This window comes from Psittacula echo (genome assembly GCF_963264785.1).
Source record: "Psittacula echo genome assembly, chromosome: 4".
Lineage (NCBI taxonomy): Eukaryota > Metazoa > Chordata > Aves > Psittaciformes > Psittacidae > Psittacula > Psittacula echo.
This window is the reverse complement of record NC_137738.1, coordinates 34,174,052-34,197,665: the sequence shown is the minus strand read 5'-3', so window position 1 is coordinate 34,197,665 and position 23,614 is coordinate 34,174,052.

The following is a 23,614-nucleotide window of genomic DNA, read 5'->3' as shown; positions in this document are numbered from 1 at the left end:
CATGTGCAAACCATTATGCTAGTTTGTTTTACTGAATATCCAAATTCATCACACTCTAAAATATTAGTAAAAAAATTACTTCTGAAAAGTTACTGAGAGTAAGCTCTGCCTAGATGTTTCTGTTTAGATAGTGCACAACGATACATATCTTAATACACACAAGTTCTAACGGACATTGGCAAACTGGAAACATCTGCATGTCACTTTATAGGTGACTCAGTGCACATTTGCTTCCCTTCAGGTCTCACTCCATAATGCTTCTTGGTACTCCTGCCATAATAGCAATACTGTTGCTCCAAAACCCTTTCAAAAAAACAGCAAAGATTGCCCAAAGTCCAGGTAGTTTCCATTCTGCATATCATTTAATTGCATGCCTCCTGTATCACTGCAATGTTGAACCTCCTTTTTCTTCTGTTGTCAATGCCAAAGATGGCAAACACATAAGATATGTTTCTTTTCCTCCTGATCTACTTTTGCGTCAGCCAGGAACAAATTCCAAAATGCAATTTAAAACTGGAAACAATCCCTGAAGGCTCTTAACTCACTCAGACTTTCAGACAACAGAGAGAATCGCCAAGACATTTGGTGTAGCCTCATTAACATCTGGTATCCAAGTCTCTTCTCAAGCTCAAGAGGTAAAGGAAAGGGAACACTGGAAATTCTCTGAAGACGTGACTAGTTATCACAGTCAGGCTGCTACGCAACCCAAGTCTCAGAAAAAGCTTACAAAATCAGCAGGAACAAGCTAATGACAGACTCTGGTTGAAGAGTTAGATTATTTTTTATGACATTTATGATGCTTTCTGCCACATAAAAGTTACGCCATGCTTCTTGCACACACTGTCCTAAGAACAGAACTTGCTTTCCCATCTTCCTTTATTATTGTGTTTGGTGCTTGTAACTGTAAAAGAGTTATTAAATAAAGAGGACATCATAAAACCACACAAATCAAAAGATGATACACCACTGCAGGCCCAAGTCAGTCCCAAAACCTCCTACAAACCACATCATGACAGTTTAGCTTAGCTGCAGCATACTATTAGATTTGTTAAAAAACAATTTCTGCTTTAAAATGTACTGTGCTGACTACCATATCTCAGGCAGCTGGGCCTGCAGACCTGTATCTGCTACACATCTACTTGATGAAAAAGGACCAGAAAGAAGATTCAAATATGACCTTGCTCTCTGCATTATTAAATCTTATCCCGTTTCTACAGTTACTGAAGCCCCAGATAGCCCATTTTTCTCTGCGTGATAGCCTAACCCTCCTCCGTATTTACAGCACTTCTCAAATTTCTGCCATCATCCAATTTCATCATTACTCCCAATTTTTGTGCCTCAGGCCAACATCAAAACATTACATGCAGGAGGCCCAAGATCGATCCTCAAGGAATTCCACTAGTAGATCTTCACTTAGCAAGTGTAGCATTTCCTTCTTTGTCTCCGCCTGCCACCCTCCTGACTTTTAGATCCTTACATATGACATCATACCTGTTTCTTCCCCTTTCCTTCTGTTTAGTGAAGCATTCTGTATGTGGTACTGTAATAAAGGTTCAACTTTACTGCCTTTGGAGAGAGCAGCAGTATTTTGCTCTCCATTTAGTGTGTTTAGATAACCACCTAGCCTCAGAAGGGGACAGCGATCAAGTGGGTGAGCAGATGGGGAAAAGCATTCCCAAACAAGGTATCCAGCCAAACACCACATGCTAGTGACAGCTGCCACCTTCCTCCCACTCTTACCAAACCCACGCTTCCTGTCCTCTACGGAAAGCTGCATGGTGCAGCAGCCCTCACGAAATGAGAGGTGCAACGTGTGACTATTTCCCACCTCTTTTCCCAAAAACCCTGGAACCCAAACATGCAAAGCAGCAGAGAGTCAAGTCTCGTCCCTGCTCCGTGTGAAATGACACCAGCTCCAGGTAAAGTTCAGTTAACAGCAGAAAGCCAGCACCAATAAAGCAAAAACATTTAACCAAAAGAAGACCTGATCATGCCCAGGCTCTCAGTAAACAGGGACTTGTTTTCAGCTCTTTGGGCACAAGACAAGATCAAGCCTCCACTGCAATGTGAAAACAGCAAGACAGTTGCTTTTAATTTTTTACCCATTCTAATCCTGTTCATTAGAAGCATTTTTAGGATTAGCATACATGACATTGACCTAGCTATGAACTACAACACAAGTACATTGCCTATTACAGTTATATTTTCACTGCCAATGTCATTTTCAGAATCCTTTTATTTTATGGAATGTTTGGGAAATTTTACCAAGCCAAAAGAGAATTCTCCAGCTTTAACCCGTGTAAGTGGTTGCTCATAATAAGGATAAGCAGTCTTACCTTGCGTAACTTTCCACAAAATAAACAAAGGTCTCAAAACATCAGTTTTCTAAGAGGCTTTTGCTACAAATGAAAACCAGAAAACTACTTGCTGAACAAACAGAATACAAGCCTACCCACCTTACAGAGACATATCCATATGTTTGTTTAATACTTGGAGTGTGAAGGCATCCCTCTTCCGATTACGCTGAAGTAACAACCACAGACTCCAAGCAAGCAGGCAGCATTGCTCACAATTTACTCTAAATCTGGTCCACTAGAGGGCAATGACATACACATACACATACACGGAGTGAAAAGTCGAATTTGAACACACGCTTGTAAAAATGAGATTAAGTAAAATAAAAGAAATGCTTTAGATCTATAAGGCTATTTTTAATTTATTTACCTAGAATATTTATTTTCAGGGGTATAGAGATCACTATTCCTTATTTTAATGCCTCAAAGGACTTCAAAATTCGAAATTATACATTGTAAACATTTCTGATGTTTCTGCAAATCCAACCATTATCTATGCAGCAATAGGAAAGCCTTCCATAAAAGAAGAATGTATCTTTATTTTACATTTGACGGCAGGATGAATGCCAGAAGTGGTTCTGTCCCTTTGGCAACACATCCTGTAGTCGCTAAAATAACTTCGCTTTTTGTTTAAAACTGGTGCAGGAGGACACTGTTAAAGCACTTTCTTCCTGCCACACACCCATCTACTGCAAAGAATGCTCACAGCTATTAAATAAGATATCATGTTTACACGGAAAGCTGCTGCTGCAGTCCAACTGTGTCTTTTACAGTTCTCAGGGAAGATCTGTATTTACTTTTTTCAACCGCACTTAGAAATAATCAAACACTTCTCCAGGGGTCTGCAGCACATTCCTGTGACTTGCAGGTACAAGGTGGTCAGGGGCTGAAGCAATGAACCACCTCTGCCAGCTCCTCATGGACCTAGTAGTGAGGTAGGACTATAAGCAGTGCCCAGCACCCCTATTTCTACAAGGTCAGGAGATGGCCTGCTGGAGAAAACCGACATGGTAGAAAACGCGATGGACACAAGATGAGCATCCCTTCACATGAGCCACCACAACAAGTGGCTGTTTACATCTGGTTGTGGCTTTTTGCAAATGCTGTCACCTCGGGTTATTGAGGCTCCCAAAACTTTCCACTGCAGAGCTTGGTATGAGCTCACGTCACATTTCCCAGCTTTCTGCTTCCCAACTGCAGAGACTGGGGAGAAAACAGCTGTGAAATATATCCCACTAGCAAGCATTAGAATGAGAAGCTGCTCACAAGAAATGGCAGATTTTCAGGGTTTTCTTCTTTTTTTTTTTTTTTTTTTTTTTTTTTAATATGGCAATGAATGGTTCATGTCAACACATGACAACATCTGAACAGTTTTTTCCAGGGCATCCAACTCACTTGGCTGAACATGGTAGTTGCTAGGACAGCTGGTCAGGCCTCAGCTTCTGCTACAGAAACCCTCTTGGAGGAGGAACAAGCCTCCCAAAGCCTGAGTGCACTGGCTGCCACTGGAGTTTGCAGGCAGCTGGCAAGACGCCTCCAACTCCTGATATCAAGATGTTGATCTCCTGATCCACTGGTTTTCAGGCAGCTGCCACAGCTGGAAGTGCAAGGGAGTCCCCCAGACTGGAGAAGCATCCATGGAGCAGCTGCCCAGCCCACAGAGTGTGGACGCCCCGGAGCCTGCAGCACAGACAGCAAGCCAGCAAGAGTGAAAGCTCATCAAAGTTCAAACTTCTAGGACAGCCTCACAATGTATATGGTTTGGATTAGCCTAGGCACAAGAGGCGTTTCAGAAGATCCACAACTCTCTTTAATTCACTCCTCATGGAGTGACTGTTGCAGGTTCTGTGGTGGCACCTCACTGCTCTGATTACATTCGCCTCACGTTTCTAACATTTTCTTCATCATGAAGACACCTTAAAGGTGTTATGTTTTTTAGTCAAAACAGATGCCTGCAGAACTTGATCATAGTTTCAGAGAAGCACAGATATGACCACCTACATATGCCAAGTGGTTTAAATCCTTTGGTACAGTCTGCAGACTACACTCAAGAAATTGATACATACCAAAACTGACAGAAGAATTATACTACTTTACAAAAAAAAAAAAATCAGGTTAACTTTTTTTATAGTACTTTTATAATTCTAAAAATAATAAATACCATATATATTAATGATATATAATTGTAGTATAATTTTATATTTCTATTGATTTTTTTATATTCTATTATTTTCAAATAAAACCAAACTCACTGAAGGATTTATTTTATATGTTCTCAGAAAAAAACAGACAACACACTGGTACTGTTCTTTTGCAAATTAAATGTTGACCAAATTTATCTATTTTAAAGGAAAAATAGTTTTGTTTTGCTCTTTTTTTTTTCCTATTGTACTTTCTCTATGCATTTTTAAGGCACCGTTGCAATAAGAGCTATGGAAATCTTTCCATGAAACAGATCTTAACATTATTTAGCTATCAGAATGTTAGTTAAGTATAATCAGTAATATACCTCTTGAAGGAGGGAAATACCTAATTTTAACGAAATTAAGCAACGTTCACTATTGTAGGCTTACCTCACCAGAAAAGCAAAGTAATTAGATATATCTAGAAAGGACATATCTAGGAATAGCATATGATCACCATCCAACTGCAATCAATTCATATCTGTCAACATACAGAGGGTTTCTGTATTCTTGGGCTTCTGTAAACTTGGCTCAAGGAAACCCCTTCAAATTAGGCAAAGCAAGCATTTTATCATATCACACCTGTACCTCAAAAGAACTTATGCCTTTTGCTCATGGGCTTGAATCTTTTCGTTAAACGCTGCACAAACAACAAACAACAGATGAAGCTCCCACCTCAGAGAGCTTTTGGCAAACTATTAGGATAAAAAGAAAAAAAAAAGGCAAATAAAATGCATCCTCTGTCATATACAGGACTTTGTCAGACGGCACAATTAGCATCAGCCACAACAGCGAGGCTACGTGCTGCCGATATGGAACTGAGGTACAGCGTGCTGTGAACAGTCCGCATACAGAAACCGTGTAGGAGGAATTTCAAAACATGTAGGTTACTCATGTAAGATGGCACAGGGCAAAGCTCAAATATGGCTATATGGAAGCCTGACAAATAGAAATAGTCTGCAGCCAATACATTTGTATGGGACAGAAGGCTCTGCATCATGAAGGCAGCGTAACATAGGCCTTGCAGGGCAGTTTCAGTACTTCAGTTTATAGAGGTGGAAAAAAGTCAAAGGACCAGCTAGGAAAGCTATTTTGTGTTATGTGAATGGAAATTTTTTGAATGTGTTAAAATTATTTTCCTACAACGCCAGGAGAGAGCAGACCCATGAGATACCTGTATACTGTCCCCAGGTCTGGCAGTAATCATTTTTTCCTGCCCAAAACCCCAGTGAGCCATTTGCTCTTCAAGCAAAGGTATTTCCTGCTATAATTAACTTAACTTTTCCATACATTCTAGTGAGGCTATTTATTTTCAAAATGGCAGCAACATGCTAACATAATTGCCCTCAGTTAACTTCAGCTAAACCTCACCTATGATGCAATTTCCCACCTCTTGAAGGCAATCATACTGCCCATGTGAGTCTGAATCCCTATCTCAGGGTGAGACCTGAGCATGCTTCCCTCCACCTTGGTTCCCCAAGGAAATCAACTTGACAATGCAGGCATGTAAGGAGCCACAGCAGGACACATCCTCAGTCTGGGCAATCAGAAGGCACATAAGACACTTGACCCATAGCCTAAATGTGACTATGCTGACACTGTTTTGAAGATGATGAAAATACAGCTTTGCCAGGCCTTAAACAGTACAGATACCACTAAGGCAAGTACTCTTTACACCTGTTAGCAAGTGAGCAGGCACACAGGGACAATTTTGCAGAATAAGGATTTTCAGGCAGCTTGCCTCACAGCCGCAGGAAGCTGAGCCACATATGAGCTGCACAGCTTTGAGGAAGGCAAGAGATTCCCCCAATTTCTAGCCAGTTTGAAAGGAGTCAATCACATCCAGTACTAACCAGCTGAGACTGAAGGTAAGTAAAGTAATTGCTTCCCCCCTTCCGAATTCATTCCCCGAGTCGTAAGCATTCTTTTAACAGTTACGATTTAGCAAGGTCTGCTAGAGCCCCAGGTTTTCAGCCCTTCAAAACAGCTTCACAGATTCAGCATGTCAAAATATCCAGGTTGCTTAAAAATGTAGAAACAGACCTTTTACTCTTCCCTGCCACTCATTCTATCCTGACTTTGCATATGAGAAGCTGGAAGGTGTTATGATGAAGATCCATAGACATCGAGGTTCCCTCTGTGGAACTAGACTGAACATGAAAATACGTTAATCTGGATCTTCATTTTTAAAGCGTGATACTTGTCTAATTCCACATTCAATTACTTAATGCTTAGTTCTGGAATAACCTGCAAGCCCTAGCCGTTATCTAAAGAAACTATTTAACTGCTTTTCTTTTTCTACCTCACTAAAGCTGAATCAACAAGATTGCAGAGATATGTCTGAGATCAGAGTAACTGCAGAGCTGAATTTAGCCCAGTGGTATTTTTGTTTAAAGGAAAAGAACAGAATGCAGAAACACTGTACTCACAAGTGGTTCTGGACTGCATGAAGGACAAAAATCATTAGGCCTGTACTGTTCCAAGGCAGGGTTACTTGGTATATGTCCTTGCTGAATTTCATAAAGCTCCTGCTGGCTCTGTAGCTCTGCCCTCAAGCATTTGGACTGGTCCTCCCAGTTCTGCATCATCTGCAAAGTAGGAGCAAGCCCTCCACTGCCTTCTCCATGTTCCCACATAGACCTCTGTGGTACTCAGTTCAAGCAGATATATTATTGAGAACATATCCATCTGGTACATCCAAACTCCAAGCATGGAATAAGCAGGCAGGATTCCAAGGGTTAAGATTACAAGCATAGCAGCATATCTAAATTTAATATTTAATCTAGTCATAGAAATCAGCTTTATGGGTGGTATTTACATGACTTAACTTTAGCATTAAGTCTAGACACCATAGGCTTCCTTCACAGCCAGCAACATTAAGTGACTGGCACTTAAGCAGCTGGAGATACTATGACATATACAAGGAGAGACTAAAGGAATTGGCTTAGCTTAGCTTAAAGGCTAACCTAAGAGAAGGCTAAGAGCCCATTGCTGAATTCAACTTGCTAAAGGCAAGTTGTAGAGAACGTGGCATGAGTCTTTTCAAAAGCACACAGCAAAAGGGCAAGAGAAAATGGTCAGGAATTGTGACACAGAAATTTCTGATTAGACATAAGGAAAAAAAAATAATCAAAGTATCAAGAGCTTCAGCACTTAAAAAAGTGCCCAGAGAGGCTGTGAACTCCTTGGGCATTTTCAAAACTCATCTGGATATGCTCTGAACAATCTAATCAAACATGGAAATTAACCCAGATTAGAGCAACGGATCAGTGACTTTGAGAAGGCCCTCTTAGTCTGAATTTTTCTGCAATTCTATGAGAAAGACCCCTTCACTGGGTGATTCATCTTGTCTTAAAATAGGTGTTTAAAATAGATTAGATGAATCACCATCTAGTGGTGCCTGCGTCGCACTGAATATATTCTCCACGGAATACAAAGGCAACCTCAGCTGACCAGCTACAATTAGATTTCTTAAAGTAACAACGTCTGTAAATCAGAAGACATGAGAATCACCATTAGTGACTTGTGACCAAAACAATAAAGTTCTTGCCTTGTTTATATATTACCCTTTCAGGGTATGAACCACTTAATAGCCAACCTCTTAACTGTGGGAGAAGGTGGACAAGACCTTCATATAACACCTAAAATTAAAACTGAGAATAACTTGGTCTACACAAAAGCAAGACTACATCTTACAGAAGCCAACAAATAAACACTCAGGAACACCTACGTGCAAGGTCAAACACTTGTTAGAAGTTACATTATCAATCATGTTTTTCACATTAGCAACCCAAAGGTTTCACTTCATATATGGCTTTCTCATCAAAGGATGAGCCTACATGCTCCACCTTACGATTGATTTTTATATTCACCCTAAACAGGAAAAAATCCCAAAACATTCCATACAGGATAATAAGACATGAATTATTCCTTTGCAGGATAAATCACCTCAGTTCAGCCTTCTTTTCAGATCAACCACAGCAAAACAAGTTGCTTATTTGACAAAATGCACTCCTGTAAATGTTCGTAGGGAAACAGCAAAACAGCATGGCCAACAGCATGTGTATGTGCACATCTGCATATTTCACAATACAGGATGAAAATTTAGGTTGGAATTAATGATCAAATTGACAGAGTGGTCACTTTTATATTCAGACAGATAACTGCAGTCAGGTTCTACAAGACTCACGTTCAGCTTTGTCCAGCTATCCTCTTTTCCAAAGACCTTACTGCAGGACATAAAAGAACATAGGTCATAGGATCATTTAGATTGGAAAATACCTCTAAGATCATTGAGCCCAGCCATTACCCTAGCATTGCCAATTCCACCATTAAACCATGTCACCAAGTGCAACACCTACATGTCTTTTAAATAATTCTGGGGATGGTGACTCCACCACTTCCCTGGGCAGCCTGTTCCGATGCTTGACTGCCATTTCAGTGAAGAAATTTTTCCTAATATCTAGTCTAACCCTTCCCTAGTGCAACTTGACGCCGTTTCCTCTTGTCCTATTGCTTGTTACTTGGGAGAAGAGACCAACCCCCAACTCACTACAACCTTCTTTCAGGTCTCTCTTGCACCTCCAGCCAATCTTCCCCAAGCTTGTAGTGTTGCACAGGTTTGACCCAAGTGCAGGAGCCAGCACCAAGCTCATACAATTGGCCACAGCCCATCAATCCAACCTGTCTAGATCCGTCTGCAGAGCCTTCCTACCCTCAAGCAGATGAACACTCCTGCCCAGCTTGGTGTCACCTGCAAACTTACAGAGGGTGCACTCAATCCCCTTGTCCAGATCATTAATAAGGACATTAAACAGAGCTGGTCCCAATACTGAGCCATGGGGAACACCACTTGTGACTGGGCACCAACTAGATTTTAACTCCGTTCAGCATCATTCTTCGGGCCATCCAGTTTTTACCCAGTGAACAGTACATGGATCAAAGCCATAAGCAGCCAGCAGGATGCTTCTCATCCAACAGCCCGCCAACACTTCTGAATTAGCTATTAACCTTATTAAAAAAGTAAAAATTTATACAGACTTCAGTTTTGCCAGAACAAACCCAGAGGGAGAAAGAAGATATTTATCATGGAAAGGTTCAAGAACATTTTGAAAGAAGCATGACAATGCTTACAGGGAAAGGCCCATGTGCTAAACATTTCTGTAGAATATTATCCTCACTGTAAAACCTGTTAGATTCATTTAAAAGAAAAACCATAAAAAGAATAATATTTTCTACTACACAATTAATGTGTATATAACTGTATTGGTTACATGTCTAATAAAGTCAGCCTAACTTTTTCCTAAGGCACTTTTCCTACACATACTAAAAAGTTCCCTTCTCCATGTTCCAGTGACTCTCCCAAAGCCAGCTCCCCTTTTGTTAACTAAATATCCAGCATCCAGCTGTTGGGTACATCGAATGGAGGAGACGAAGCTCCCTGGCCACAAAGAATGACCCAAAATTAGAGCATGACCATGGAAAACTGTGACTGGAGGGGACAGGAAGAACAGAAGCAGCAAGTAACTTCTGCTATGTATGCTTTGTTTGGCAGCATAAACAAGGATGGGCTTTGTTGGGCATGCCAGGATGGGAGCAAGAACATTCTGAAAAGATGATCCCAGTTTCACAGAGCAGTTGACAAAGTCTCTCCTTGGTCCTCCTATCAGCCCTGCCTGCTGGGAAGTCACTCTGCACATCCCTGGGCAAGAGTAGAGGGGAGTGGAAGGCCACAGAGACAACTGACAAACATATGTCCACATGAGAAATGATCTCAAGTCAAGCACTACCTCTCAAGGCAACCTATGTGGTAGTTCAGAAACCAGCCTCTCTCTGAAACTATTTCCCTGCCACAGCAGAGGAATGTACTCAAAGACAAGTACTCATGCCTTGCTGGGACTTGGCAATCGCTTAGAAACTGCATGTCGTAAGTATCTTCACTGTAAGCTTCTGGGACAATGACAATCTGAATCAAAACTTAACAAACAGTTAAGATTTTACCAGATTCAAAACCAGTCTACACTGATCAAGGACAAAAGCCGATCCAATAGAAGTGTATGACAAAACCATCAAATCCAAGATTTTACATTTGCTGTTTCAGAGCCACTGTTGGAATTATGCAAATATGAAAACTTTATTCTTCTACAATTTACAGAGACCAATGCACACGTTTATTCTCAGTAAGTATTAGTGTTTACTCCAGAGGCATTCTGTTGGCTAATTGTAAAATAGGAAATTACACAGTATGAACAAAAAGATTTCAGAGTCTGGGTTTTATTTGAGCATTAAGATTTCTATATTGACAATTCACACCATCAGATTTTTTTGTTTAATTAAAAGTGGGAACTATGAAATACTGTTTCCTATGTGAGAATCTGCATAGGACAATAGGATAACTGGTTTTTAAAGACATTTGCCCATGCTTTTCCTATAACAAGGCCAGATCAAAAACTGCAGAGGGAGGCTCTTAGAATTTTGCATGAGTTGTAGTCTTACAAATATCTTCAAGTCTGTTCAGGCAGTCAACTTTAATCTCACATTCTGGGAAAAATGTATCTTTTCCTGTATTGTTTCTAGTACTTTGTGCTGACAGCTCTCATGCTTTATTATATTTTGTGTCTTACCCTGAAATGCCATCCTATTTTGCATGACTGAAGTTTTGACAGCTCTAATTGATTCATTGTATCTGCAGTAAAATCATCATGTATTATGTTATTCTACAAGAAATCCCCTTTCCCCTCCCAACAGAAAAAAGTAATTTAAAAAAAAAAAATCAGTTAGCCATAATTATGAAAAAAGAGGAGAGAGGAGGTGCAGATGAAACTGTCTTTGTCTGGCTTGGATATTCAACATTTTTTCCATCATGATCCTATAGATCAACAGAAAATTCAGTTTAGGACTTCCTTATAACTTCTAATGGTTAAACATTGACAAGATCCCAGTACCTACTCTCCAGTAGGGAACTCAAAATCCAAGTCATCCTTGTTTTACTTCAGCAGATTTTAATAGTCCTGATTGTGACAAAAAGAACTGGCTCAATTTGAAAGTGAATACATTTGTTTTATCAAACTTTGGAACATAAAAGTGATGGAGAACCTCATTTATCAGACTTATGAAAAAGAGGTAACACTATTGAGCAATAGCTAAGTAAATAGCCCATTTATCAAAAACACACAGACACAAAGACCGGCTTCAATCTAGGGAGACATTTCAGAATGTAAAAAAGTACTTTGTGCTATGAGGATTTAACTCACAGTTAAGGTTTTAAGTTTGAGGGGTTTTATGTTGTTGGGTTTTGTTGTTGTCAGGGAGGGGGTTTTTGCTTGGTTTTGGTTACTGGGTTGGTTTTCTTTTTGTTTCATTTTAGTAAAGAGGAGTTAACCCAAAGCAACCTGGTCTAGAAGAAGGTGTCCCTGCTGATGGCAGTGGTGGTCGAAAGAGATGATCTTCAAGGCCCCTTCTAATCTATTGAAACCTATTCCAACCTAAGGTCCCTTCTAACCAATCTATGATTCTATGACTTCAGTTTTCCTCTTAAGTGTTTTAAAATAAGTATTTATAGGTAAAAGCAGAAAAAAGAGCCACAAGATTTTCAAAGTCAGGGCCAAAACCGATCTGCATGAAGTACAATTGTGTATTATTATCAATAAAAGCTCTGGTGATTTCAGACCAAGTCCCCACTCTCCCAGCCAAACTTTGCAGAATTCAGATCTACACCAGAACTTCAGCATATCTTCAGATACATGAAGGAGGCCAATGCCACAGCAGAGAATCCCAGAGTAACTGGGATAAAATATTTTGATGTGTGATTTTAAAAATGCTTACTCCTAAAAGCTTAGAGAACAGAAACCTGCATACTGCCTGATGAGCGAAAGGAGACAAGTCAGACCCTACAAGGAATCAATCTTATCACAGAAAACACTACACACTCAAATGAGGTATCACTTAAGTCTCTCAGGCCACGCACCACTTATCACAGCACAGTAACTAAACACGGCCAGAGGGACTGTAAGCCAGAGGAAATGACAGAAAGGTACAAAATAACCTAAAATTAGTCATAGTAGTGATGACACAACTGAAAAAAAAAAGATAGAAAACGAGTTTTTCCTCCATCAGTTATGTTTGACTTTCCAGTAACACGGATGCACACAGAATAAACTTCGCAATTCAGGATCAAAATAACTTTACACTAAAAGAAGAAAATGAGAACAGCTCTTGATACCTCTCACATCCTAAGAAGTCTTGCAGTACATGACAAGTACACACTACAAATCCACACAGATACATGGAAACACCATCATACCCGCTTCACATGGGTTCTCAGTTGCTTTAAATCTTGGGGGCTGAATCATGGCAAAAAACATAGGTAAAAATTTGATTTAGCATCAATGCAAGATTTTCACACAAGCAAGCCGGAGGTTGCTCAGCTCAGCCAGTGGGGTCCAGCTGAGCTAGGTTAGGCTAGGTTAGAACATGTAACAAAACAAGCAAGTGACTCAGGCAATGAGTAGCCCCAGGTTTCCCAGGCACCATCTGACAAAGCAGCTCTTCAGAGTAACAGACCCTAGTGCAATCCAAAACCCTAAAGAAAGGATGTAGCAACAGTTCATGTATAATCATACAAATTCTATGAACTATGAAACAGTGCTGAAGTGTTTATAAGCAAGCTATAAAAGGAACAGTATGTGTACAGTGGAACAACTTAATACTGCATTAGACATTCCAAGGTTTTTTTCAAGACAATTGGCAAAAGTTGCAGTGCATGTTTCAGTTGCTCCCACCCTTCAACATTTAAATAACTGTTTCTGCAATACATATTCCTTCCCAAACATTTTAAAACAAGCAAGAAGGGTCTGATTCAAAGTGCACTGAAGAAATCAATAATTTAAACAAACCCCACCACCTGCACAGGTTAATTTCAGCACCCACCAAAATACAAGAAAAAATTACTCACTTCCACTGTGCTTTGGAGATTGCACCTTTTGAGTCTGGGGAGGCAGGAAGAATCCAGTTGCTATCAGAGAGACTGTCAATAGCAAGTGAGTTTTGAAAGCTTCCTAGGTATAAATGGAAGATCAGAATAATTTTGAAACCTTTTATAATCTCAGTGCTCCCTTCAGTCTTCATCAATTGGAACAGACATTGTACCAAGACAACTACGATTGAATTCACATGCTCCCAACTAATACAGGAATGCTTTTTGTGCATGTGGGGTTGGTTACTTTCTGTGGTGACTCACAACACCAGACAGCACTTCTATAATCAGGTTGGGTTTGGGACCACACCCAAAACACCCCCATCCCCTCTATAATGGCTAACTCTGATCACCTGCACGTTCTGTCAAGAAGTTAGATGTTATGCCTCTGTTAACATGAAGATAAAACGGGTACCAGAGGGACAGGGAGAAAGTAGTGGTTAATGCTTAGAGGAAGAAATGAGAAGGAAGACAGCAGCATGTCCCCCACCTCTTTTTAAAATAGGATTCTGGAGATGGAATCTTCACTGGGACCTTGTGGTAGACTTGTAACAAAATGGTACAACAAATGCTGAATGCCTCAACAAACTGGCAACACCAAGCACTCATACCTGGGGCTGTTTTGCTCCCAATCCAAGTATATGATAGGACAGAACAAAAGGCAGAAGTGTTTTAGTAAATACTTAACTTTTAGGACAGATGCATCTTGCGGCAACACTGCCATGCAATAGCACCAAACACAGTGATTGTTTCTTTGACGAACCTTTTCTTTCTCCCAGTTCCCTCTTACCTCCCCCACCAGCATAAAGCAACTCAACAAGTTTCTCCCACTTGTACTTGCACCAAGGTCATCAAGAGTTTAGTATCAATCAAAAGTACTAAACCTGCACAATGAGAATATTTACTCAAACCAGACAGGAGCAATCACTCTGCTCCAGAGAACAAATCAATCCCCTGCTGACAAGTATCAGGAGCTGCCCATCTAATTCTGTTTCTCCACATAAGAACTGCTTGCCTGTACTTTGGGAAAAGAAGCGGTCCAAGACACTTGAGAGAGCGGGGTTACACCAGCTGTCCAGCATCAGCTCTTTCAGATCTGAATACTTGAGGCCTTTCCTCCTACCTTTCAACTACAATAGTTTTTCCAGTAGCTGACTGCTCCTGCAGGACAGAGTGGAAGCTATGGACCCCCTCAGGTGACTTCTCCATAGCACCCAAGTCCAACCTGGCAGTTTCCCACTGAATGGCTTTCCCTGCTTTGCAGGATAAAGCTGATGGGGGAGCACTGGTACTAAGGCAGAACACATTACCCTTACGTGTCAGACTATCTAATAAGTTAAAAAGAATAGCATAACTTCATGCTCAACACCTCTCTCTCTGGCTGTTCTTGGCACGCTATTTTTATATATATTAGAATAAAAAAGTTTACAATGTGTTCAGTACGCTGAGAGCCAAAGTGAGGCCATCCTTAAAAAATGTTCAGTTTCCTACTCTCAACCAACTGCTCCTAGACTAATGTCTGCAGCTAGATTCTTACTGCTAGGATGGAGTTTTAATTTTTCATAGATTTCTCCTTTGTTGCAGTGAGCTCTGATTGTAGAGGAGAAAATCCAAAGGTTGCCCTGTTATAAGAAAAGAAAAAAAAATAAACGAAAAAAAATCAACAGAAAAATGTCTGAAGAACAGGCTGTGTTATACCTAGAGGAATTTAGGGACTGTGTAGAACGTTTCCCAGAACAAGTTCAGTGTGTTGACCACGAATGAGGAGAAAGAACACAGCAGGTCTGAAAAGGAAGATAAAACACACAAGACAGAATACAGCAAAACAGAATAACATCAAACTGATTTTGTCTAAATTCGATATATTTCGTTTTTCTCTTCTAAAGTATTCTGGCTGAACAGCACAGCTGTGAGGCAGTCCTAAGCTTTGGTACAATCCTGATCTTTCATCACAATAATTTTTAAGCCATAGCAGTATTGGCCAAATCCTGATTTTTATTTATTGGTTCAGTAATTTAGATAAACAAAATACTACTATGTACATCTGTACTTTATAACATGACTGGAAAATTCTGGATAGAACCAAAATTTCTTGACAGATTGTCAGCAATATCAGATTCTTGTCCATCATGCCCAATAAACCCGATCTGACTGCTTTCTTAATGTACAAAAAAAAAACCCAAACAAACAAAACCAAACTAAACGTCAAAAAAATAGCGACCAACCAACCAAAAAAACCCCACAGCACATAAAACCCAGTGAGAGTTCAGGAAGTGCATTTCAATGGGATTACAATACTTTTTGGGTAAATTAAGTTACAGCCTTTGGTCATAACATGATCTAAAGTATGCTATAATGGTCCACATATTAAGTGCCTTCTATGTGCTATGACTTAGGTATGTACTGCAAAATTTGGCTTCATTGTATTTCAAAATATCAGAAGAAAAAATTTTATGTCCCGCGACAGAACGCTTTATCAAAAATAATGAGGTTTCAAGAACTTACAATATTTGCAGGAAAAAACATTTCAATGGGGAAATACATCTTTTGCACCATTTATAATTTTACGGTGAGGCAAGTTACATCAGCTCTAAAAAAAAAAATTATGAAAATCACAGCAAAACTTCCCAGCCTACACAAATATATTAAGGTTCTCCCTTACTACAACATCAACTTGAGAACCTCCCCTGTATATGTGCGTACACCAGCTAGACAAGCTCTCTCACACACGTCCTTTCACACAAACACTCCTGCCTTTGCATGCTTGTGCACAAACACCGCACTCACATATTAAGCCTCTTGCACGTAATCAATCCTCCGAGCTCTGTTGCTCTCCCACACGAACACAGACATGCTTCATACCTTCTCCTGCATTAGAAAAACATGGGAAGCAGCTGTCACTGTTTGATCTCCCAACTCAAGCCAGTCAGATACGCCTCATCTCAGCCCCAGATGCCTCAGTCAGCCTTGCTGGCAATACCCTCCTCACAAATAGACCATCGTTTTCGCTTCTCCCTACCTAACACTGATTTGTTTTTCACCCCATACCTTCTCCTTTCACACTGCCATATGCCCCACAGAAGGAAGATCTATATTGCTGCTCTTTCCAGCAGTCAGGTCTCAAGCAGTCCAGTGTTGTCCCCAGCACAGCCAAGGCCAAGAGGTGTTTTGCAACACGCAGCATACCACAAACTAGCCACTGAGATCAGTGGGCACCACAGGTTTCTCTCCGGGGTAATAACTTCACACTTCACTATTCTTTGATTGATTGGTGTTTGGGCAAATGGGTACAAAGAAAGAATATATTTTTTAAATCTAGTAAAAGACCTGTGCTTCAAAACCTCACCTGACTTTACTTTCAGTTCATAGGTAAAAAAGGAAGAAGGGACAATGCTAATGTTTGGGTCAAACCCCTCAAAATGCAGTCTCGGGACAGATGGGTCTAAAAGAGATGCAAGGCCTGTGGTTTCAGTGTGTAAAAGGCAGGCCAGCCAAAACACAGAAGAAAAAAAGACAAACTGCTTTGTTGTTAGGGATCTCAAAAGTGTTGTTGAAAGCAGCATGCTGCACTTGCAAGGACCAGAACCAAAAGCAAGGCTTAAGTACTTCTGGCATTTCAGGGAATGTTAACAATATCCCTCCAACCAGGGCAGAAGATTGCTATTGCTCACAGAGGTGTTTAAACTTTATGAAAGACCTCTGTCAGTTAAATGTCACTTTAAACCACTTCTCTTTCTCTCCCCAGCTGCAGAGTAGGAGTTCACATCTACCCTTTGCTCCAGGCAGACCCCTCAGTACCACTTGTGGTGATACTGCTACAAGGGAGCTAATGCCAGTCCTGAAGAACTGGTGCAAACTCCTCCCTGAAGATGGAATCAGAACATAAACCTCAGCATCCCACATACTGAAGAGTCTCCAAATTCAGCATTAAACCACAGAGTTTCTGCTTCACACAGAGTGGACCAAACCGACATCCACTCCTAAAAAGGAGCTAACTCATAGTGGCTATTTTGTTGTTTTCTTCTCAAGATGATTAAGTTGGAATGCACTTTAAGAAAGAAAGAGATATATCCAGAATATAGCTTTACCTAAACATTCACTTTATTATCAGATTTTCTGCTTTGAGCTGCAAACTCTTAGAAGACACTTAAATGAGTTCTGTTCGTAGAGCACTTGGGATAATGGCACCTGCCAGGGCTGTGACTTACAGCAAAGACTACAGGGTCCCAAGAATATCTGGGAATGGCATCCCGTCCTTCTTTTGGAAAATGAATGGTAACAGACCCAGATTCCCCAGCTGGGGATCTCTGCAGGCAACAAAGTCATTTTATTAATGAGAGAAAGAAAAATATCCCACTGGAGAAACTGCCATTCAGAAGTCTGGGAACCATATATTTCCAGCAGGACTAGCAAGCAGCCTTTAGACATCACTGTAAAACAGGAAGGTTTTTGGCACACAAGAACCTCAAGAAGTGTAAGAGAGCTCTGCATATCAGACTTTGCTGAAAGCAAAGCCCCTAGAATTGACTGCCTTTAGTACATATAGCAAGAGCTATATACAGTGCCATGAGCATATTCGGGGATTGAGAAACCTGTCTGCTCTGTGACCACCTGACCTCAATGGAACTGGAGATCCCATTTCTTCCCTATCAAGCTTCTTTCATATTCCACACCACACAGCACCTCTCACCTAACTGTAGATTGTGTCTGTGCCCTAATAGAAACTAAACTGAAAGAGAAAACTTGTGCAAGTAACAAGGACTACTAAAACTATTAGTGAAAAAAATCCTATGAAGACTGTTAGCAGCAAATTAAAGAAATAGCATTCCATGATACAATAGTTGAAGCCCCTCTAGTTGGGACTTTTTTTATTACTCTATTGTAATAAACATTCACTTTGGATTGTGCATAAGCCTGAAAGGAAAGAGATCTTCAGGAGGAGCTTTACCATAGAAAGCTATCAGCAAATGAATGATGGTTGGACACTGGCTGATGCCCAACTCGTGTCCTGCCACTTCACAACTAGCAATGTCCCAAAAGCTTTCACTGACAAATTCTGTATGTCTCAACACAAAAGGCCAGAGTGGAACTCCAATGAGGCAGGCTGCTACAGGTGGAAAGGTTGCTTGTGAAGGCTGCTGAGAGAATGTGCTTTTTGGCTTCAATCTAAAACTTGCAGGCAAGTTGGCCATAATGTCAGCAAAAAGCAGGGAAAACATTTGCCTTTTACAAATTTGCAAAAAACTTTGCTCCCAGCTTTCTTTTTGTTGGAAAACAATGGAAGCCAACCCTCCTACATAGCCCATGGCTGTTCAGTAAGCCTGCCAGGGAACACCATGTAACATTTCTCAGGCTGTCTTTGGTCTCTTCTTAGGATGTAATAAGAAAGACCTAAATAACCTAAGATGAGAAGCATCTAGTTTTCTGTTTCCCAGTGGTGTCCTGACATGAACAGCTGACAGAAGCCACCTCTTTGATCCCTGCATACATATGAAAACATGAAGGGAACAAAATTAATACAGGCAGTCTCTCTTCTTAAAGCAATCACTGCTCAGTGCTTTAATCAGTGACAGTATTCCTCCAGCAGATCCTAGTGCTGGGAGATACATCTCCTGTTGACTGGAAGTGTCTCACATGTCCATTTTATTTAAAAACAAACAATCCTGTTACCCTTTTAAATCCCTCCCCTTCCACCCAAGGAGGTCCAAAGGATTTTCCAAGGGTAAAGGGTTGTTTGTTTATACTAACTGCCTGCTGCTTAGACAAGAAGCAGGAGAAGTCAGTAACCTTGACATAAGACATGTGTTCAAGCTACCATAAGATAAATGACCCACTATTGGAAGCAATAAAGTAAAAAACCCTCAGATGAGAAAAAGTAAGTTTGGGAAATTTTGAAAGCCAGGCTTTCATACAGTAATTGACCCGCAGACTAACGTGAAGGTAGAACTGTCAAAATATAGAAAAAGCCTGCCTGCAGCTCCTAAAGAAGCCCACTCACAATAATCAGGGTAATTTGCCTCCTGTGGTGAAAGGACTCTCACAACACATGTAAGTGTCTGAAATGTGAAACTTCCATGAAAAGACAACGGAAGACACTTGAATGCTGTAGATGTTTATTACAGAAAAATACACTCAGCAAATATTTTTAAAAAAATCTGCATTCAAGAAGAATTTCTTCCAATAACTGTGTAAGTCTCATGCCAGATTCAATTCAATCACCTTAAACATGACATCAGGAATATTCATAGTAGGCCCCTCATCAGCTGAAGCAAGGGTGAGAACAGCAGATGAATATTCATCCCAATTTCCCTTTCCCAAACAGCATCAATCTGTTGCTCTAGAGTAGTTAAGCAGAGCCCAATTGTACAATTTTAGTGCAATACCTCTAACAATTTTCCCTATGCAAGAATGTGGTTTAATGTCAGGTACCATATCAATGTTGCCCCTGCTGACATGGCACAGAATTCTAGAAATAAAAATCTATTCCTAACTATGCCCAAATTCAAAGTACTGCATTTAATAACCTAGACTGGGGGGGGGGGGGAAGCTCATTATCAATGTATTATCTAAAATAACCAATTTAAATTAATTTAAGGTGGTGAATTCTACCAGCCTAGTAAAAGGGAAAAAACAAACAAACAATATTCTATATATTCCTGCAGCTAAAAGTATCTCTTCTGGCAGGTTGAGAAGTTCTGGCCTGCAGCTATCCAATACCAATAGTCAGGCTGAGGATTCTGGGGTAAGAGAAAAAAGGGCAAAAGAAGCTTTTCCACAGAGAAGCTTCAGACTTACAAAGTACAGCAAATTATTTTTAATATTACTACACACACACACAATATATATATCACTCCACTTTTGCAACCATTTCCCCCATTCTTTCAGTACATCTTTGAACACTTACTATCATCTGCTTCACCTGGATAATTCAGCTAGCATTTCTGGAGTAGGTGCTTCTCATCTTTTGCTACCTAATAAACTCCTTAAGTTTAAGTTATTTAAAAATACAAAAGCCCAAATAAAACAAACCAGTATAAGAAATAGCAGAATTCTGTCTGTAGAATGAAACGGAGATGACACCAAAACTCATTGCTGTTTCTTCTTCAGTTCCAAACCCCAGTCCTTACCAAGTTCCAGATTTGAGAAGATGGTGATCATTCATGCTCTAAGAAAGCAAGTTCTGAGCAGAGGAGGGTAGAAGGAAGAGGACAAGGAAAGAGAAGAGTGTTTACCAGGATGAAAAAGCAGAAGAGAGCAAAATGAACAAAGATGGGTACAAATACAACAGTGTGTTGGCAGCACAAAGAGACATTTGGGATTGTTCACAGCATTGCCTTGCTGTCTTTATGCTCTTCAGTGACTAAGAAATTGTGAGAGAGTATCTGCATTTACCAATCACACCAACAAACAAACAAAAAAAACCCAACACCCAACAACAACAAAAAAACCAACCCCAGAATACCACCTATACCCCCCCCACCCTTCCAAGCCTAACCTGGTACTAATATTGTGTAGGCGTAACATTGCAAATATTAAAAACTTGTGCAGGACCTGAGTTATAACTTCTGGAGCTTTACAAACATCATGCTCCAGACATTCCATCTCTGGTAACCCTCAGTACCACAGCAGTACAGTTCAACAGCCCTTCTAACAGCACCAGCATGCCATTCCCTTTTATGCAAGGACATAAGGGAGATAAGGAGTTACTCAATGTCTTTTATTATTTTCTAATAAAATGAGAAAGGTTAAGAGAGCTAAAAGTTACTGAGAAGCAGAGCTGTGCCAGCAGTTTCCAATGATGACCTGACATGATTTTTCCTCCAACTGACATCCAAGTAGTTATGGACTTTATACAGTCCAGCCCAGCACTCATTTCAAAATGAACTTTCTGTACCATTTGGTACTCCAGAGACATCTGCAGGATGGAAGAAAATGGTCAAGGAAAATCATTAGCTTACACATTATCATAGCACTTATTTAGGTTTTCTAAATTAAGAGTAAACAATTGGAGAGGAAGAGAGCACAGACAGTGTCCTGAAAGAGAATTTGGAGGATCATTTTAGAACAAACAAAGTCACAGCATTCCCTGTTTGGAAGCTTTTCTTAGATTTCCATTCTCAAAAAATCTATATAAAAATATTTATTAAGCAAATTCAACTTGTGTTCCAAGCAACCAACAGCAAAAAGCTCCACCTGTCAAAGAAAACTCTGTAATAAACTTGTACTACTATAGCCATCATAGTATCCTCTCAGTAACACCTACCCAACCACATTATCTTTTATAAATTCTCCTGCCCGGCAACCAAAAAAAATAAACAATAAACACCACCAAAACCAAATCAGAAAAACACCAGTAAATCACTCTCCATGATCAGCAGGTGGATTTTGTTTCCTTTCCATTAGATTTAGTGGGCAATACAAGATAAACAAAAAATCCCAACCATCCTAACAAAATACTCCCTCACAGCAAGCAAAAGGTGTCTCAATTCCCTTAGCAAGTGTTTTAACAAGCGAATGACCTTTTCTTTCATCTTCTTTTTGGGGGTAAGAGAGAGACGTTTCACAGCAGAATAAAATACTGAGCACATTTAGTTTCTTTTAAATAAAAGTATTTTCAAACAGAGAAAAGAAAGGATGACTGAACAAGAATCTCTGTATGTTTAATACCCTTACTGTCAAAAATACTTTGGTTTCAGTAACAGACGATGGGATATCAAACTCAGTGAAGACGAGTAACTCTCAAATGGCAACCTAGTGCAAAGGACCACCTCACCATACCAGAATGAACCATGACCTATTTCACAGTTCAATTTGCATAAACTAACTGGTGTCATTCAAGCTGAGTCATGACAAGCCTGCAAAAACTTGCAGTCTGTGCATGTTTGGAAACAGAGGTCATTGCTTTGAAGGTCACAAAATGCCACGTAAGACACTACGTGGTTTGCCATGACTATGATAACGGCACAACAAGGCAAGACATTTTTTTCTAAGCTTTGTGGCTTAGAAGTCTTGAAGCAAAACATTCTGGCCAAATCCTGCTTGAATTTGTTTGACTTCGGGTGTTTTTCTCTCACCTACATGCTCCATTCCATCCTGCCATTTGAACAGCAATGTTACTGCAGAGCACAGACACAGCTGACTATCACAGAGATGGGCACTTCTGAGGAAAAGGAAAATAGTGCCAGAAAACTGTATATAAAAGAGAAGGTAGGAGTAAGCAGACAGAACTTCCTTGCTCCTCCTTCACGCTCTTTGCAGGCCTACCAGAAAACACTCTCTGCCCTATCTGCTGCTTCCCTTCTGTTGATTTCCTTCTTGCGGTTGTCTACACAGGACTTGATAGTAATACTGTGAGTTAAAGAAAAATACTTTGCACAAAACTAGCTTGCTGGAGTAGTGAGAGAAGAAATGAGTAAACAGAGGGAGGTAAAGAAGCAAGAGTTCAATTACTTCAAGAAAACAAAAACCAAATCCCAAAACCATAAAATGAGCAATTTTTCAAATACAGCCCTATGTGTGCCAGATTTATTACATTGTGGGCTCTTTGGAGCAGGGACTATGCAAGACAAGGTGCTTATTCAGTGCTCAAGTACAAGCTTACCATCAGCTGATGCTGCCTTCGGACATGACCTCATTGCAAAAACATTACTCTTGATCACAGTGGTCCTTGAAAACTGCCTCCTGGCTGGTCGATCATTATTACAGATCTGATAGTGGCTATTAGGTATATTTGCATCTGTGTCTTTAAAAAAAAATGAGAGAGAAAGATACCTGGGGAGTTTGGGGGGGGGGGAGAGATAAAAAAGCACGTCTGAGCAAATGATCTTTACAGTCCCCCCCTCCTGCTGCTAGAAGCTTCCCACTCAGCTTCTGCTCCTATTTGTTCCTCTTTCTCTGGCAAGAACTACTCTTAACTGTGTTAATTTTCCTTTTTATGGGTTAATGTTGGGTAACGCGCTTGCAATTGCCCACAACTAATAGATTTCCAGTGATTGACTTTACTGCACTCCTGGCAGTAAGTAGGGCATATTTCTTGAACCAGGGTCATTTTAAGGGATTCCAGAAAGTACCTTCAGACATTTCATAGCTTCATTTAAACAGCT